Source organism: Phyllobates terribilis, unplaced genomic scaffold (assembly GCF_046119375.1).
Source record: "Phyllobates terribilis strain yellow unplaced genomic scaffold, ASM4611937v1 Scaffold_11__3_contigs__length_659146591, whole genome shotgun sequence".
In the NCBI taxonomy this organism is placed as follows: domain Eukaryota; kingdom Metazoa; phylum Chordata; class Amphibia; order Anura; family Dendrobatidae; genus Phyllobates; species Phyllobates terribilis.
The window spans coordinates 291,839,020-291,857,000 of record NW_027362771.1 but is presented as its reverse complement, the minus strand read 5'-3'; positions in this window follow the sequence as shown (position 1 = coordinate 291,857,000).

Below are 17,981 nucleotides of genomic sequence, written 5' to 3'. Positions count from 1 at the left end.
TTACTGGGTTGCATGCTGTCTTTTTAGTAAAATCACTGTTTTAGGTGCTGCAGATCTAGCAGTTATCTGAATGTTAAGTTCTCTATAACCCTGCCCACACCACTGATTGACAGATTTCTGCCCATGTGCAATATGCACAGAAAGCTGCTAATCAGAGGTGGGGGCAGGGTTATATACATGAATATACTTGACTACCAGGCATCAGGTTTACTAAACCTTTAATGATAATCCCCTGCTGATAAAGCAATGATTTTATCAAAACTAAACTAAACTAAAAAGCCCCTGTAAATTTCACATAGTTGAAATCTGAAACAAATGATTATAGTAAATTGAGACATTTAACTATGCAGGTCTGTTTTGGCACATCTGTTTAAATTGTAAAGTTGAAGACACCTACATGCCACACTGAAATTGCATTTGTCATTTTGCCTCTCATTTCTAGCTGCTTTAATATTTTTACAAGTTTAGAGGAACGTGGTAAGAAATGTTTCTAAATGGTGTAAACATATTACTTGTGTCTAAAATGTGTGGTAAACAAAAAATTCGCACTGGCAAAAAAACCATAACAAAAAACATAAGGCTAAAAATGTGGAAGCCGCTAGCAGCAGCACCACCAGCAACTGCCATAGTACTACTAAAAAAACAGATCATACTTGACCTCTTTTGCAAAGAAGTGGAGGGTATAATGGAATATACACTTCATCACTAGTCTCACTCAGAGCAGGATGATATACGTAGCCTCTAAAAGCGACCTCAGCAGCTGGAATCAGTGCTCTACTGAGCCCACCTCCTCTGCCATCATAACACTATTAGAGGGAACTCCATCACATCAATGACAACTTTTTAGATTCTGCCCTTTATTCACCTAACCTACAGCATCCTGGAGGATATGAAAGATACCTAACCAGAACAACTTCTTACAATAGATTTATTGGAAGAGATAAACAGACTTACTTAAGTACTCGGGGGACAATGGGCCAGAGGAGATGGAGGAAATGATTCTAATCCAATCTATGTTGCTGGTGAAATGCCCCCTGGGCCGTGGGGTACTCGGTAGCCGGTCCTGTCCTGTATTGAGGTAGTCATGGTGGCAGTGACCTGGTCCGTGGCCCAGGGTGGTCAACTAAAGAACAGTCAATTGGGGAAATAAAGATTTGGGGATAATGTTCGTGACACCACCCGTGGTATGCGGCTATATGGGGCTGCCGCTGCGGTGCAGATCCACTGGGGCAGATCGTGACGCAGCAGACATAGTGCAGCTCTCCATGGGCAGAGCTAAGCCCCAGGGCAGTATATAAGACTTGATAAGGCAGATGTTGTTGGCAGGGACAGTGTAGTGCAGGGCCGATGACGCAGCAATAAATCAAGGACACGGTGGGGTGCAGTCTTCAGGCTTTACTCACAGTTCTTAGGCAGTTCCAGGTTACCGTTGCAGCCAGTTATAACCGCCCACGTCATCCTGTGTTCTCCAAGGAAGGGATCCAGCCAACTCCCAGGCAGTTTAGGTACACTTAGTCGGGATCCCCTTCTTATGTGCATCTCTGGCCGTCTCCCTGCGCTGGCTCTAGCCCTCCTGCCCTGCGCCTCCAATCAGTGTACCAAGCCGATGGCCTCGGGCCTTGTCGGGCGACTTACTCTCAGTCCCCTGGACCCTATGTAGCCACCTTTTCGGCAATATAATTGTGGATTTCTGCTGCAACTGTCGTGCCTCCAGGGCCGTGGGGTACTCGGCAGCACGGGCCTCTTAGACACTTGGGGGATATCACGGTGGCTGGCCCGGTCTGTGGCCCAGGGCGGACAACTGAAAAGAGGGGAATGTATATTGGGATAATATGTTTGTAAATGTTCGTGACGAGACCTGTGGTGTCTGGTGAGGATCTTCAGCGCTGCGGCAGCCCACTGAGGCCGGTGTTAAGGCAGCTTGCATGGTATAGCTCCCCACAGGTGGAGCTAGGCCTCAGGGCAGCGGGGAGGGGGGATGCAGGACAGAGGGAACCCAGCCGGGTCAGAGCAAGAATAGGAGCACACGATAGTCACTTCAGTACCATTTACTGATGGCATTCCAGGCAAAATCCGGAGCACTGTAGGGTGAAGGGTGCATATCGGGATCCTCCCCAGTAGCGGGTGTAGGGCCTCCTGTTTCTTGCCTCTCTGTACTAAGTTTCTGACCTGCCTGGCGCTAGGCCTAACTTGGTTTCCGTTCTGCACCTGCTGACTTGGTGATAGGGCCTTCTGTTGGAGATCACCCTCCCTATTCTTTGGGGTCTCTGTGATTCCTGACCCTAGTACATATCAGCTCTTTGGTGATCCTGGGACATGTAGTTCGCCAGGGGTTTCGGTTGTTTTCTACTGGTCATGAAGATCCACGTAGACTCGGACCCGGTGTCGGGTATATGCTTCTGGGGTGAGCTTATAAAGCTCCTCTGCCCCCTATGTTACTCTCTTCCACTTGCCTTCGGCCCCGCTCAGGCCCTCACTAGGCTACACATACTGCAGCCGGGACGCTGCTCTTCTTCGCCGCTCTCAGAGTGTCGGCACACTCCTAGCTCTCTATCCTGAGCTCTGTGAGTTCTAGTCTGGACTCACTCTACAGACTATACTGAACTCTTTCTGCAGGAACTGCTAGGCTCTGGCTCGACTGCACTGACTCCTTCTGTGTCTGAGCAGGAACTGCTGAATTACTGAGCTGCCTGGCTCCACCTTCCCTATTTATATACCTAACAGGCTCCCTCTGGTGGTCTGAGGTGGAAGGTGGAGGTGTGTGTGTGCTGTAGGAGCCTCTTGTGTAGGAATCCGTTAATGCCCCCTTCTAGGATCTGTGGTACCAAGCGCAGCTGGGTGCCACACAACACCTTGAAAATGCTGTGGCCTCTTATTGGCTAGCTGAGCCTGGTTGTTCTCCACCAGTCTGGGGCCGGTCCCCTTCTGCGGCCTGGTCCCTCCACTCGACGGGGTCGGGTGGATGCGGGTCCCATGGAGAGCGTCTGCGCTCCCGTGCCCCTGAGACCCCCTCTGTCTCTTCTTCCTTCTTCTGGGCCCCATACTCTTGGCCTCTGTCTGGTCATGTCACAAGCAGGACCTCCCTGCTGGGCTTACAGCCCTGACTGCACCATTCCAGAAGGTTCCCCTTCTTCTTATACCCTCTGCTAGGGTGCCCCTCTTTGCTGCTTCCTCAACCCACACCCACTACATGGTTCCCTCTCCTTTGGTCTCCCCCCCTCCAGCCAGGGACAGGGCTCAGCCGTGACCAAGTGCATCTTGCCCCATCTGCTGGTCTGGAGTGGTGTAGTGCTGGTTGCAGGTGTGTGGGTCCCGGGTAGTGTTCCTTCCTTACCTGGGAGTGGGGTACCACACCTCTGGGTGAGGTGCAGTACCTCTGTGGCAACTGGGCCCGCAGGGGCACAACACTGGCTGTGCAAGGCATGGAGGTAGGGGCATTTAAGTACTGGTAGTAGCACTTTAAGACGGGGCAAAATCTCAAGGTGGGAATCAGGCAGGGGAGGGTGGAGCTCAGGTCATTCCTTATACAAAAGCAACTGTCAGCTGAATCACTGATGACTATGGCAATAATGACTATTTGAGATCCAAGACCTGGGAACCAGACATGTGTGATGTTATCGGAGGAAGAGGGCGTTGGCCTTGGCAATACACAGCAGAGGTGAAATTTGGCTAAAAGATCCTCTGGGGAAATATCTGCTTGTTCTGTGGTTGGCTCTCTAGTAAGTGAAGCAGCAGCACATGCTGTTGTAGGTTGAGGCTTAACCATGCCTGAAAGCCCTGATTGCGGTGGTGGAGATTTGTACCTGCAAGCATCTCAAGAGTGGAAGTTCCTTTGCAATCCTCAAGTTTCCACCTCTCCTTTTCATCACTTTCTCTCCAAAAAACTACACCCTCAGTTAGTAACTGGTTGATTTCATCATCACCATTATTACCATCCACTACTATTATTTTTCATACACTTAGTACTCCTACTCTTCCTTTGCCATCTTTGTCAATTTCTGCCAAAACAGCCTGTGGGGTCAGCTACTTTTTGATGAACGATGGCATTTTTTCACCCTCACTGGAAGGTATCTAGTCACCATCATTTCTCACATAATGGGGTGAGAAAGGATAAACACAAAGGAAAACCTCTCAACTTGTCTTTGAGCTCCAAAGTTCACTGTACTGTATGTGTCTGGAGCAGCTACTATGGATAAGGACAATACATGAGGTTCACTGACCACTGGTTGAATGTTTGAGTGACAGTGATATACCACAACAATTGACACAGGTGTCAGTTATATGTCTCCTTCTTTGCCTCTTCCAGATCCTACTCAACAGACATAATACAATCCCCAAATGCCACAGAACCCTCATTCTTCTCATCCATGTAAGGTAAAGCATTGCCAAAGTGTTTTTTGCACTGGCTTGTTTCCCATCAACTTAATTTGGGTATTGTCATGGGCATAATTTCACAAAACATTCTGTTTGCCTTATGGTTGGGCAAAGTTACTCACACTCTCTGCATGGCTTACATCCTAAACTTAGTTGTGCAATTTTTCTTTAAAAAATATACATACTTGATTAAGGTTATAACTATGGCCACGAAAGTGTCTGCTCATTTTAACAATTCTGATCTGGCAAAGAATGATCTCCTGGCTTTGCAAAAACAGAACAGCTTGCCAGAAAGGACCATGATTTCTTAAGTCACAACCTACAGGAATTCGATGCTGCATATGACGCGCCCCCTGGGACATATTCCTTTTTGAGGGGAATACCCGGCACCGGATCAGATGGGGGGGGGGTTGTAGTCTCCGAGCGGCTGTGACCCAGTCCCGTGCCCAGGGCGTCAAGCTCAGTGTGATGTGGCAGTTCTACAGATGTTACTAAAGTTCTTTTGTGTCGACTACGCCACCCGTTGTGATGCGGTCACTGTGGCCGCCGCTGCAGCAGGGTCCGCTGAGGCTGATGGTGGGTGCGCAGCTTGTGATGGTAACCCCCAACGGGAGGGGTATAGCCTCAGAGGGGACAGGCGCAGAGGATGGGGGTTGTGGTGGTGTAGTGCAGACAGCAGTGAAGACAGAGTCGGGTTGTGCAGTTAAGGGTGTTTACTTACTGCAGATGTTGTACTGGTCACTCCAGCTGCTAGTGACCACCCGAGCCGTGCTGCGTCCACCAGGTCCTGGATCCAGCCAACCCCCAAACAAGTCCGGAGCGTGGCCCTGAGCTCTCCCTCTGTCCTTTCTTCAGCCGTCCCCACCAGTGATCCACCTAGGTCCAGCTCCCTCGGGCCTGCTGTTGGGACACCCTTGGCCTTGGGTTCCCTGACCCTTCATGTGGTGTGCCTTCGGGGTGAATGTGGTGGGTGGCCGTGGCAGATGCTGCCCACGGCCTCCGGTCTCTGGCTGGGGATTGTTTTTACCCCCACCAGTTTGGGTTCCGGTACCCTTTTGCTGACTCCTCACCCGGTGCTCTAATTTGGGTTCTTGGGTCCCTTCAGTCTTCCCCCTCTGGGTCTTTCTCTGCTCCACTCTCTCTCTCTCCAGGGCTGCTGTTTCCTTCTCTCTGCCGATTTGTTCTCTGCATCAGACAGGCTCCTCTCCAACTGACTTGTTCTCTACAACTGACTTGTTCTCTACAACTGACCCTGATTCTAGTTGGTGCCCACCTTATATATCCCTCTATGTGTGAGCTCAGGTGACCAGCACCCAATGAGCTCCTATCACTACCCAGACTGCTCCCCCTATCTGCCCCTACACTACATGGGATGTTCCACCCCCCTCCCACTCCAGCCAGGAACAGACTCGGTCGTACCTGCACATTTCTAAGTGGGAGTACCGTTGGTCTGTTCCTCGGAAATGGGATGTATGTAGTGCATGCAGCCTACCGAGCTCAGTCCCACACTCCATCCTTACCCGGGAGTGGAATATCACACCTCTGGGTTGAGGTGCAATACCCCTGTAGCAGCCGAATCCTCAGGGTGCTACACATACGTTGGAGTGTCTGGATGAGCAATGTAAGTGATGTGTGAACGTGCTCGGATAACGTGTTATCCGGGCACGCTCGGGTGCTAACAGAGTATCTTCGGCGTGCTCGAAAAATATGTTTGCTTTGCCGCAGCTGTTAGACAGCCGCAACACATGCAGACATTCCCCAACAGCTGCTGCAACGCGAACATATTTTTCGAGCACGCCAAAGGTAATATGTTAGCACCCAAAGCTAGATCAAGTTATAAAATCATCTCTAAAGAGCTTGGACAAATACACAGTTATACAAATTGTGCACAAATTAATGCATTTCAAGACCATTATTACTCTCAACAGGAATGATTCAAAGAAAAGTGAGGAAAACAATATTGTAATAGCAGAAGAGGGAGAGATGTGACTTTAAAAATTGGCATCCCATCTCACTCTTGAATATAAACTACAACATCCTAGCCAAAGTACTTGCCAACCTACGAAAGGTTGTCATAGGGTATTATATTAATAAATATAAATATTTTGAGATTCAATTCGTGGTTTGCAAAAAAAAAAAAACTTGCCAGGCACCATTTTCCACACTGCTGAAGCATCAGAAAGCAGACTAATCTCATTTAACATGGCAGCACAATCATCCCCATAATGCCCTGCAGCTATGAAATGTTACGTATTATTATACCTTGTACAGTGATGTACTACATGTATTCCAGGGTGCAGCCAGGCCCAGTGCATTACGTCTGAAGATCTGGGCAGGTAAACACTGCTGCCCTTTTTTGCTGTGTTTTTTCTTACATTTTTGGGGGAATTTTAATTCTTCTTAGTGTGGCTTTGCTTTTTGTGTTTAACGTAGGGACTCTTAAGCATGAGGACCCTTGTCATGGGTTACAAGCTTACGTATTTTGGCTAAAATATTAACTAATATCTCATATATTATATATCAGTATTTTTGCACTTTTTTATTCCAGGGTGCAGCCAGGCCCATCAGTGCGGGGCATTGTAAACTGGGGTGTCTGTTCCCATGGGGTGCAATTCAAATACGAAGCAGTCACCCCTCCATGAAATGGTAGGTTGTGAGTGGTTGTCTCATCAGTATTTTGCACCTGTGTAGCCACCATCTTTATGTGGGTTTACTGCACCTTGGTAGTGCATTAGGTCTGAAGATCTGGACAGGTAAACACTGCTGCCCTTTTTTGCTGTGTTTTTTCTTGTACAGTGATGGTCAGTACCTGGACCATCACAGATCAGTGGATTCCACTCAAGCACAGTTCGTGAGGCAGTGTTGTTTTTCCATCTCCAGAGTCACTGGGTAGGTCTCTCTCTTCTGTAGAGTGTAAGACCTTATGGTCAACTCTCTCTCTCTTCTATATAGTGTCTGCTGTTATAATCAGCAAGGTTCTCTCGCTTTCTCTTTGCTGTAGAATAGAGTGTAAGCTGTTTTGATCAGCAGTGTTCTCTCTCTTTTTCCTGTAGAGTGTAAGCTCTTATGGTCAGCTGAATCCTATATTTCTCTGTTCTGTATAGTGTAAGCTCTTTTGGTCAGCTGAGTCCTCTATCTCTCTCTTCTGTAGAGTGTAAGCTTTTTTGGTGGTTCTCATTCTCTCCCCTCTCCCCATGTGTATTCTCAAAGTAATTACAAGCTTTCCAGTATTGCGATTAGCGCAAATTTATTCTCCCCAAATGAAATTTTGGGGGAAAATTTGATGAAGTCTGCAAATTCAAATTTCAAATGATCCCCTCATCTCTAGTGCTAACAAAGACTCTATCAAACATAAGGCAGTGATATAATGATGAGAATAGTTTTGATCAGAATGTTATTAGTTTTTTTTTTAATATCCTACATTTCTGTAATAGATAAAGTAATTGTATCACGAGTAGGTAGTTTGTGTAGCAAAAGAGGAAAGTAAATGTTAAATAGGACATAAGAAGGAAGGAATGCTGGGGTAAGATTTGTGCTACATTGAGATTTTTATTGCTGTTTTAATACATATGTACTTCTGAAATTCATATTTATCAATTAATTGGATGTAGCAGCTCTCAAAAAGGCATCTGAACCTGCTATACACTAGCTTAAAATGGCTTGATGTCATAATTTTTATATCAGAACAAGATAAAAATTTTGTTCAGAATGAATGTAATGCAAAACATGGTAGTTATTAAACATATGGCAAGAAATGACAATATTTTGATAGTCTGAGGTCGGAGAGGAAGGTTGTTTTCTGAACATTGGATTTATAACATTCATCTTATACTATAGAATTTCATGAACAGTTTTAGATTTTGTCTTTATACAAATCAAATACAATTTGAGTCTATGCTTGCAGTTCGAAATATCAGATAAAATAATGCAATGTTAGCATTTCATTTCACTTGCTACTTATTCAAAAGAATAAAGAGTGCTTTACTTAGATTAAGTGCCATCATAAAAAATGTTTTCAGATTGTTGAGTTTTTGATTATGTACTTCCCTCTTCAGCACAAATAGTTTAGGTCTCTATAGATGTATACTGAAGTAATGTCATACTGCAGAACTGCAGGTACTGTAACGTAGGAAAGTTGTGACAAATGTCACTGTGGTGACAGGGGATAGGGGTAGCATGACATGACTCCAGTATGTTCATTCTGTATTTACAGGACAAGGTCATTTCACTTTGGAATTAATAAATGCTGCACTTGTTGAAAGGCTTGAAGTCTCACAAAAAAACATTTGCTTGTTTGCTGACATCAAATAAATGCATAAGGTTAGCATGTCCTTTATGTGTCCTACTCTTTCTCTCTCAATGGTTTAGTATAGTTAAAGTGATTGTCCACTACTAGGACAACCCCGCCTCAATCTGAATGTTTGCAACCATTAAAATAAAAACACTTATACTCAACTCCTGTGCCGGCGCAGCTCTAGTGGTGTTGGACTCGCGTTCCTGGAACTCACGTGAGGTGGTTATGTCATGTGAGCCCTGCCCCCCATCAATGCTGGGATCACTGTCTTAGCCTTCAGATGTATAACTAATCAAGAGGCAGTCAGGGCTGTGGCTAGCCGCTCACTTCCTGTTGATTACTTATACGACCGAAGGCGGGAACAGTGACGATAGGACGCAGGGCTCACATGACATAACCATATCACGTGAGCCCCAGAATGCGAATGCCGACACCGCGGCGGCACGGGAGGTGAGCATATGTGTTTTTATTTTAACAGGAGCAAACATTCAGATTGAGAAGGAGTTGTTCTAGTAGTGAATAATTCCTTTAACCCTTATTTATTTGCTCTTGCTCTGTTGGTATTTATTTACTGACCAGAGGTTATAGTGGATATGGTTATTTATCAGAATGACAAAATAGTAAAACCTGAAGAGGTATAAATATGTGGGGGTATCCATTAGAATGTCTGGCAACAGCCATCTTTGAGACAGACCCATGTAAGTTTCATATACATCGGTTTTCCAGCATGCATCACATGCCATGAAAGAGATTTTTCATCTGCTGATGTTTATCACACATCATTGTGCCTTTTATCTGCTGATCTTGAAAGTGACAAAATGGTTTGCTCATCCAGGTGTAATACTGCACATTTCTGAAAAAGGACAATCATTTAGGGTTTTCTGCTGTAATGGAAAATGGCAGGCAATGAAACTTTGGGACATAATTAATTGATATAATGTTTCTTTGTCATGTGCAATGGAAACCTTTTTCTGATTTGCTAGTAATATAATCAGCAAACCCAAATAACTGTAATACTAAGTAGCACCATATAATGTAGACCTAGAACGACATGACCTATATAGGTTAAAACCGAATATAACAAACATGACCACTGTATCAAAAAAAGAGAGAATATCTTTGTTCCCATACCATATATCGATTAAGATAACACATAAAGATAAATAAATAATAATGTAATGAGAAGCACAGAAATCTATACAGAACATTATGTATCTGAAAGTGAGAAAAGCAAATAAGAGATATCTAGATGAATAACGCTATTTAATTAAGATTAAGTCTTATGGCCATCTCATGCTTGATTAATATTCTAGTTCTCCATTAATGCTACATTTCCCTTCATATGATGCATGTAATATTTCTTAATATGAGCATAGTCACATGATACTTAAGGGAATCTGAATTTCAATACTAATACAAAAAAAATGTGAATATGGTGCACATAGTTTGTGGCACTAATGACAAATAAAAGCTGTATATGCTACCCATTACTGTTTACAGGTATAAGGCTAAGTTCCCACAATGAGCTTTTGTTGAGTTTTTTATGCTGTGTATTTTAGAAAAAATGCAAGTAACCTATTTTACTAAATGGGTGCAGAAATGATGCTGAAAATCTGCAACATCAAAAATTCACCAAAAGCTCATTGTGGGAACGCAACCTTAGGCCATGTGCCCACGTAGCATTTTTGTAGCGTTTTTGCGGCGTTTTTACGCCCGCAAAACCGCTTGTAAAACCATCTGCCATGCAAAGCAATGTGAATTCGGATCTGCTGTGCACATGATGCGCTACTTAGCGTGTTGAATTCGCATTGCGTTGCAAAATGCAGCATGACCATTTCTACCGCGACTACGCTGCAAATTAGCGGCCATTGAGGAACATTGAAACGCAGCAAACCCGCAGGTATATGTGGATTTGCTGCATTTCAATTAAATTCAATGGCAGCGAATTTGCAGCGTAATCGTGGTGCGTGTGGTACCCAGGATGAAGAGGAGACTACAACTCCTCTCATCCCAGCTACCACAAGGTGAAAAAAAGAAATACAAAAGTTAAAAATAAAAAAACCCTGTATATTCACCTCTCTGGTCTGATCCAGACGGCGTCCTCTCTCTTCGGCGTCCCGCGGTGTACTTGCAGGATCTGCGGTGACGTCATTTAGTCAGCTGATGGTCACGCGACCACTGACGTCAGCGGTCAGGTGATGGTCGTCAGCTGACTAAATGACGTCACCGCAGGTCCTGCCAGTACACCGCGGGACGCCGAAGAGAGAGGATCACTGCCACTGGGAGGTGACCGGAGAGGTGAGTATACAGGTTTTTTTATTTTTAACTTTTTAATTCTTTTTTTTTTTTTTACTATAGATGCAGCATTTAAAGCATCTAAGTTGGTCACACAATATAAATCCATGCCGGTTGTATGGATTTATATTGTGTGACCAACTTGTCAAGCACTTTCCAAGTGATGCTAAAAATCGCTTGGAAAAGTGCTTGAAAAAACGCATGTGAAAACGCTGAAAAAACGCTAGAAAAACGCTTCTCTCTGGCAGAAAAAACGCATGTAAATCTGCATGCGTTTTTTTCTGCCAGAGAGAGGCAAAAACGCACTGCTTCAAATCTACTACATGGGCACATAGCCTTAGAATCCTTGGTCACTAAATAGACACTCTTGGCTGCACTCCTGTTAGCTAACTAACGACCGAACATGCAGAGGCACTTTCTTTACCTGTTATCTTTTACTAAACTACCATGATGTTATACAGAGGTAGAGCAATTGAAGTATATTAAAAATCATGCCACTAGAAGAAATTGTCCTAAAGATAAAATTAAAATCACCATATCCACATGGACAAATTCCTAAAATATCAGGCTCTGATTTTGACAGTAGAAATTTCAACAAAAAAGCACAGACCAATGAAGAATACATGGTTAATCACAGTATCTCCCTGTAGGAGGACAAGCTGTCATGATTTAAACTCTGAAATGTATGTAAGTCACCCTGTACACCCATAGCAATACAAACAATAAATCACAGGGCTGTTCACTTGCAGAGTTTAAGCAATAAATCACTGTACTTTCTACTCTTAAGATATATGTAATTTCATTCAATAAATAACAGGATTTTGTAGGATTCACTTTTTTGCCATACTACTACTCAAGTGCCAGTATAGTTCAAGAATCTGTCTCTGTTTCAACAAAAGAAACTGATATTATTCCCATAGTAAATATGGTATTGGACCAGACCTGGTCAAAGTGCATATTGTGGGTTGCATCTGGCTTTTGGGTTTTTGGTGTCCAGTCAGCAGACCAGGGAAGCCAATGGATTGTAAACAATGGCATACATTTCCTTGAGGCCATCCACTTGGCATCTCTGTCATAGAGAAAAATGAAAATCTATACAGAATTCTCCACGGAGGGTACATGTACCCCTCACATTGAAGATATGGGAAGAGAAAAATAACTAACATTTCAACCTACATTGAAGTAGAACTCAACATTTTACATATGGGATTAATTACAGCTGGGAGGAGAAAAAATAATTATGACTAGGGAAGAGAAAGAGATCTGACACTTCCATCTCTATTGAAGTAGGGGTCTCCTGCAATGGCCAGATAATTATAGCAGGGGGATTTGCTGACAAGAATACAAGAATGACATCTGTTTATGTTGAGGCGGGGAAGTACCTTTCCCCAGGATATGGCTTCCCCTGATCAAAGAATCTTCTTAGACCAGGGATGTCAAACTCAAATACACTTAAGGCCAAAATCATAAGCTTGGAAAAAATTGCGGGATAAACTTGACATTTTTTTAAAAAAAATGTCTAAAATTGAGGAGATTTTTCCTTATCATCAAATATTACTATGAACTTTTTCATATGGAAACAAATGTAAAGGGGTTGTCCCATAAACAAAGTACATTTTAATTAATAGATCTTATAATAAAATATTGGAATAATATAATATGCTATGTAAGAGCAGTAAAAAGCATATGGCCCAATGGCCTAATTTAAATATGTAATATGAAAGGATAAATAACCTTGAATAATACAGATAATTAAGTATGATGCCAATAAAAGTGCCCTCCAAACAAGTAAGATACCCCACAGTGAATTCCTCCATAGTACACTCCACACGTATGGTACGAAGCTCTATGGTATCCCCCTCAATCCCAATGATAAAGAATGGGGACCCCATCATAGTATGATTCTCTAACTATAATCCTCCCATAGCCCTCTATACAGTAAAATGGCCAAAAAAAGAACTCCATGCAGTATAACAGGGATCTGCATTGCCTTCCATACAGTATAATGGCCCCACATAGTGATCCATACAGTATAATGGCCCAACATAATGCTCCATACAGTGTAATGGCCCCACGTAGTGCTCCATACAGTGTAATGGCCCCACGTAGTGCTCCATGCAGTATAATGGCCCCGCATAGTGCCCCATACAGTATAATGGCCCCACATAGTGCTCCATACAGTATAATGGCCCTACATAGTGATCCATACAGAATAATGGCCCCACATAGTGTTCCATACGGTATAATATTCCCACATAGTGCTCCATACAGTATAATGGGCTCCATATAGTGCTCCATACAATATAATGGGTCCCACATAGTGCTCCGTACATTATAATGGATCCCACATAGTGCTACATACAATATAATGTGCCAACATAGTGCTCCATACCGTATAATGGTCCCACATAGTATTCCATACTGCATAATTGTCTCACATAATACTCCATACAGTCTAATGGCTCCACATAGTGCTCCATCAAGTATAATGGGCCCCAAATGGTGCTCCATACAGTATAATGGGCCCCACATAGTGCTCCATACATTATAATGAATCCCACATAGTGCTACATACAATATAATGTGCCAACATAGTGCTCCATACAGTATAATGGTCCTACATAGTGTTCCATACAGTATAATGGTCTCACATCATGCTCCATACAGTATAATGGCCCCACATGAGCAGTGATGAATATTGGGGTTGCATTGATCTGATATTTAGGGGAGATATACTAGAGGTGTCGTAGTGAAGGGATGAACATAATGCATTCACTCACATCCCAATAAGGCTATTTTAACCCCTCCAACTTAATAACGACCTGATGGATGGTACTATCCAGGCAATGTTTCATCTCTAAAGATATGAACTGGAATATAATTTGGTATGCATGTAGGCATACGTTCACACTGGCAACTAAACAAACAAAACCTAGGGGTACTTAGCATAATTTTGATCAAAAAATGTAAAAGCTGTCCCACCACTTCAAGGTGACCCTATTTGGTAAGGACCTACCTCTAGTATTAAAACCTTACCTTTGATTCAGGTTTTTGCACTCTTTACAAATAAAATCATGGCTTCCCTTTTTCTTTGAGCTGGACATTTTGTTTGTATACAGTCCTGCTCATCGTTATTGGCACCCATGAGATTTAAATATATAATGTGGAATATCTCCTAAAAAAAATGAATCAACTGAAACAGTTTTTTTGTATGGAGGACTCATGTTAAATACAAAAGAGAAAATGATAAACAATAATTTAAAACCAAAAACAATGGGAAAAATAGAAAAACATAAAGCTTGCTGTGTCACTGGTATTGGCATCCTTTACATTAATTTAGTATAGAAGCTCATTTTGACTCGCCTGTTTTAAATCACAAAAGAGATTCACCTGTGATTAATTGTCGGTGCTCATGTGACATGAATTAGCCAATGAATGATGACTTCAGTGTTTTAAAAAGCCACATGGTAGGCCAAGTCTCTTTGCCACAATTGTGAAGACAAAGGAGCTGTCTGAGGATATCAGAACTGCCATTATTAGCAAACACAAGACTTCCAAAGGGTTTAAGGCCAACTCGAAAGACCTTGGTATCCCAGTTTCAACAGTGCGCAATGTTATTAAGAAGTTTGCCAAGCAAAAAATTGACAAGAGATGTCTTCGAAGGTTTGCGTAGATGGTGGAAAAAGCACCCATGTCAAACATACAAAGACCTGAAGGCCAACCTGGAATAGTCTGGGGTCATGGTTTCAACAAGTACCATACACTAAACCAAGCAGAACTTTATGGGTGAAGGCCAAGGAGGAAACCATTGCTGAAGAAAAGACATAAAAAGTAGCGACTGATCCTTGCCAAAGAGTACTTTGACAAACCACAATCCTTCTGGGAAAATGTTCTGTGGACAGATGAAACAAAAATAGAGCTTTTTGACAATGCAAAGCCACAGTTTGTTTGCAGATGGTGCAATGAAGTTTATAAGGAAAAGAACACCTTACCGACAGTTAAGCATGAAGGAGGACCCATAATGCTATTGGGTTGCTTTGCTGCATCTGGTACAGGAGGCCTTGACCGTATCACAGGAATCATGAAATCAGAGAATTATCAAGAGATTTTAGAGCGACGTGTCCTACCAAGTGTAAGTAAATTTGGTTTGAGTCAACAATCATGGGTCTTCCAGCAAGACAATGATCCAAAGCACACATCCAAAAGTACACAGGAATGGCTGAAAAAGAAAAAATGGACTGTTTTAAAATGGCCAGCAATGAGTCCTGACCTCAATCCCGTTGAAAATCTTTGGGGTGAGCTGAAATCTGCCTATGGGAAAAAGAACCCTGCAAACATTCAAGAGCTTGAACAAACAGCAAAGGAAGAGTGGGAGAAAATTCCAGCTGAAAAGTGCAAGATGGCTACAAGAAATGTTTGGAGGCTTTCAGCAATGCCAAAGGGTGTGCAACCAAGTATAGTGTCTTTATTGCTGCACATGCTGTTACATTTACGTCATTTGACATATACTAAGGTTTTAATACTAGAGATTAGGACCGTGGGATGGCTTTTATGTTTATTTGTCAAAATTATGTTAACTAAGTACCCTATGCTGTTTTCATGCACTATTGCTATTTATTAATTTATTTACTGCAGGGTATTTGCTCTATTGTTTTTATCTCATGTTTCATCTCTGTTTACAGATAAAATTGCGTTAAGAAATATGACAATATCTACCGCCTTTGACCTCCAGAGGTGAAGATATCCTGTAAATTGAGGATCTCATGGAATTGTGAAGGACCAATGCACATTTCACAACCAGCCCCCATGTGAGCACCTTAAGGGGGGGGAATGTGGATGTGGTATTGAGCTAATAAAAATGAAAGCTTGGTTCTCTGTCATTCTTCATTCTGGAAAGCATAAGTTCACTGTGGGAGTGTTCCATTTTCTAAATCGGAGTGCTTCCCGTTGTTAAGCTCTGAGCCATTTCTGTGACATCAGGTTTAGTAAATTTTTTTCGTTATTCCTTTTTATCTCATATAATTATATATATCGTATTGTTTTGTTCCCATTTTGTATCATCCTTGTATATTTTAATGAACACTGACTACCTTTCTGGATTAAATATATAAAATTTAATAGCTTTTTTCCTCTTGCTCTGCAAACCACACCCCTAAAGCCATTCGCTACCTGTAACAAGTGTCCAATCAGCCTGTATAAACGATTGATAGTGATAGCTAGTAGTGGTTCCTTTTTATTGTTATTGCGGAGCTGGCAATGACTGTCTGGGATATATATATTCCATGCATTGGAATTGGAGGTGTATATATCATATGCTCAGTATGAGTTCCCTCAATATCTGACCTACTATTAGAAGTAGCCGCGGCTTTTGCGTAATTGTCCTCACGTCACAATTGGAGGTGTTCCCTGCCAAACTGGTGAGAGCGGAGGGATCTGCGTGACCTCCACGGTGTCATCTATAACAAAGTGGTTAATAGCAGTGGGATCTGTGTGAGCCCCCCTACCACAGATTATATCCTGGACAACTAGTAAAAGTGGGGGGATCTGCATGAAAGCCCCAGCTATTGACAACTGATAGCAGATAGCAAGTAGGGAGACACAGAGCATTTGTGATCTGGGATGAACAATCATCCCTGTGACTGAAAACTTGTACAGTCCCTGTGAGGATTCTGTAAAGAATTTTGAGGCTTGTACTCAGTTTATTTATAGCTGGGACAATACTTTATGTGTAGCAATTACACCCCTTCCCTCACTTGTTTTTCTATTCTACCGTTTATTTGCCGAGTGACTGCTAAGATGGCAGCTGCTTATAAGAAGCAGAGGAAAGCTGTGCTGATCTGTTTGTGTGAGGAGCGAGGTCTCGATGAGTCTGACCAGACCAAATAGATATTGATCTGTGCCTTGGAGGAGGATGATGCCAGACACCAACACGATGTGGCACCAGAGCCCGGGACCAGTACAACACCATGATGCCCAATTGTGGATCCAATTCCAGATATGTTCGACTCATAGGGGACCAGCAGCAACCATGGCTCCCAGAGGGAAATGGACACTTGATTTCCACTCATTCTGCAGCAACTGGAAGGATGTAACCCTCAAATGTGGATGCAGCTTGTGCTTCAATAACACAGAGCAGAGCAAGAATTTTTAGAACCGCAGGCCTAGAATGAGTGAGAGGTGCAACAAGCCAAGCAAGTGGAGCAACAAGCCAAGCGAAATGCTGCAGCACAAGAGTGACATGCTGACAGAGACCACCAGCTGCTGTTATTCTGTCTTCAGAATGAGGAATCCACTCTACTGAACACTAAATTCACTAATGTCAACATTTTTAAACCATGACCTCAGCATTTTTCTGTCATGGACAAGGATGTGGATCTGGAAACATTTTTGAGGAGATTTGAAAAGGCCTGCCGTACCAGTTGACTGATGACTAGAGGGCATGATATTTAACCCCAGGGCAACGAGGAAGATCTCTGGTGGAATTCGCCTCTCTCCCCCGGGAACACAATTGAGACTATGAAGCCATCAAACAGGCCCTGATGAGAAAATATTAGCTGACTCCTGAGGTGTACGGAAAAAATTTCTAGACCCTCCAACGTGGACCTCACAATAGTTACGATGATGTGGTGGATGGGCTCAGAACCAACTTTGAGCAGTGGGTTTGGGGACTATCAGTTTCCACTTTTGTGGAATTGAAAGACCTGATGGTGAAGGTCACATTTTTTCTTCTTTGTCCTGTGGAGGTGCGACAGTTCGCGATGGACTGGGAGCCAGAGGAGGCCACCAAGGCCGCACAGATTGCAGATACCTATGAGGACAACCATATACCTGAGGTGCGGAAGACAGCAGTGGCCAGCTGGAAAGGGTAAGCCTACTCCCAATGCCCCTGCCAGCCGGTCATTGGGGGGGTTCTTGTTCCATCTTCCATCATCTGTCCTGCATCTCCTGTGCCATGCCTGCAACTGAACTGGCCAAATCAGCCTCACCTGCATGGAGAGGCAGAAGAAGAACCCCACAT